The 2378-nt window shown below is 51.7% G+C and overlaps 1 pseudogene; it reads right to left on the reverse strand.

Moving 5' to 3' along the window:
• Positions 1–552: 552 nt before the first annotated feature.
• LOC124240813 (keratin, type II cytoskeletal 8-like) lies at positions 553–2031 on the reverse strand (annotated as a pseudogene).
• Between the last annotated feature and the right edge of the window lie 347 nt (positions 2032–2378).

The raw sequence follows: 2378 nt of genomic DNA on the forward strand, positions 1-2378 counted from the left end.
AAAGAAAATAGGAGATGAAAAATTGGAATTAGCAAATATAGACTAGTCTTTCAGTGAATTTTGCTTTCAATAATAGTAGAGAAATGGGAAAGGGGCCAAGAGTGATTTGATGTCAATGAGTTCTTTTCTAAATCTAGATTCTTGTTAGAATGATCCAGGAGAGAGGGAAAATCGGTGCTACAGAAAGAGAGAAGAAAGAGAGAGGACTATTCCCATAACTGAGTCCTTGAATGGGCAATAAGGGATGGCATTCACTGGACAAGTGGAGGAGGTAGCCTTTTGTCTAGGTCAGCTTGGACTGCCACAAGAAAATACCACAGGCTGAGTGGCTTAAAAAACAGACATTCATTTTCTTTTTTTTGAGAGTTGGCAGAGCCAGTTGAGGCATTATTTTGGAAGACACTTGAATTGGCTTTTAGTGGAGGCGTGAGAAGTGGGGTACCTCAGGCAGTAGATTCCCCTCAAGGGTGGGCTGAGGACTGGGGCTGTGCCTCAGATGGGCTTCCTGTTCCGATGCTCCCCTGCACAGCTCCCTGTCTCAGAGCTTCCGGATCAGCCACAGGAGGAGGAAGGCTGGGAGGAACCGCAGTGGCTGTTGAGCAGGATATCAGACGATTCAGATACCAGCTTCCCGTCACGGGTCTCGATCTTCTTCACCACGACGGCCTTGGAGGAGCTGATGCAGCTGAAGGAAGTGGAGGCCCCACCAGAGCCGAAGCCATAGTTGAGGCCAGGGATCGTAAGGCTCCCGAAGTTCCTTGAACTCAGCCCACCTGAGTAGCCCCTGGCGGTCTTGGTATGGATGCTCAAGTTCTGTATCCCAGACTCCAGCCGGCTCTCCTCGCTCTCCAGCAGTTTGCAGTAGGTGGCCGTTTCCACGTCCAGGGCAAGCCTGACATTCATGAGCTCCTGGTACTCACGCAGCTACCACACTATGTCCTGCTTGGCCGTTCTTAGAGCAGCCTCCAGCTTGGCCACCTTGGCCTGAGCATCCTTGACAGTTAGCTCCCCATGCTGCTCAGCATCAGCAATGGCGGCCTCCAGGGAAGCATTCTGGCCTTTAAAGCCAACGATCTCAGCCCGCAGTTGGTTGATATTCGGTTCGTCTCGGAAATACCCGTCTTCATGCGATGGAGGTCATCTCCGTGCATCCCAGTAAATGTCTGCAGCTCCTTATACTTGGTCTGGTAGGTGAACTCAGCATCCACCCGGCAGCGGTTGGCGATCTCCTGTACTGGGCCTTGACCTCGGTGATGATGCTGTTCAGATCCAGGGAGTGGGTGTTGTCCATGGGGAGGACCACAGACGTGTCTGAGACCTGGGACTGCAGCTCACAGTCTCCTCTTCACACAGCTGCCTGAAGAAGTTAATCTCATCCTTCAGCCCTTCTACGTGGGACTCCAGCTCTACCTTGTTCATGTAACCTTCATCCATATCCTTCTTGATGAGGACAAACTCACACTCCATCTCTGCGCGCTTGTTGATCTTGTCCTCTTATTCTTGAAGTCCTCCACCAGCCCCTGTATGTTGCCAACCTCCACCTCCAGCTTCAGCTTCTCCTGGCCCAGTGCATCAAGTTGCCACCAAAGGTTGTTGATGTAGGCTTCTACCATGTTGGCCATGTTGCTCCGATGCATCTCCTGCTGCTGCAGCAGGCTCCACTTGGTCTCCAGAATCTTGTTCCAGGTGCCGCCCTTTGTTGATGAAGGAGACAAACTTGTCTTGATCTGCTCCTTCTCCTGGGTGAACATGGCCTGGATGTTGGTGTCCACATCCAGCTTAATGGGACTCAGCAGGGTCTGGTTCACTGTGACAGTGGTGTTGCTCCCTCACCACCAATCCTCCTATAACCCCCAACCAGACTCATGCCGCTGCCCAGGCCACTCTGGAAGCTGCTGCTCTTGCTCCCCACCTAGGAGAAGGTCGAGGAGCTGATGCAGGTGCCAGGTGCACTGGTGTATGAGCACCGCTGAAGGCCCGGGGCCCAGAGATGGACACCTTGTAGGACTTATGGGTCATCCTGATGGACATGGTGGAGGTTGGAGTGGAGGCCAGTAGGCTGAACCAGATGGAGATTCAAGAAGGAGCATAGATGCTGCTTCTAGGTGGACCAGAAATTCATTTTCTAACAGTTCTGGAAGTCCAAGATTAGGAGGACACAGGGTTGGTTTCTAGTGAGAGTTCTCTTCCTAGCTTACAGACAGCCACCTTCTCATTGCGTCCTTACCCGGCAGAGAGAGAGAGAGAGAGGAGGGCCGTCTGGTGTTTCTTGTTATAAGAGCCCTAATCCCATCATAAGGCCACACCCTCATGACCTCATCGAAACCAAATAGACTCCCAAAAGCTCTGTCTCTAAATATTATAATGTTGGGGGTTAG

The sequence above is a fragment of the Equus quagga genome, chromosome 6 (genome assembly GCF_021613505.1).
Source record: "Equus quagga isolate Etosha38 chromosome 6, UCLA_HA_Equagga_1.0, whole genome shotgun sequence".
Classification (NCBI taxonomy): Eukaryota; Metazoa; Chordata; class Mammalia; order Perissodactyla; family Equidae; genus Equus; species Equus quagga.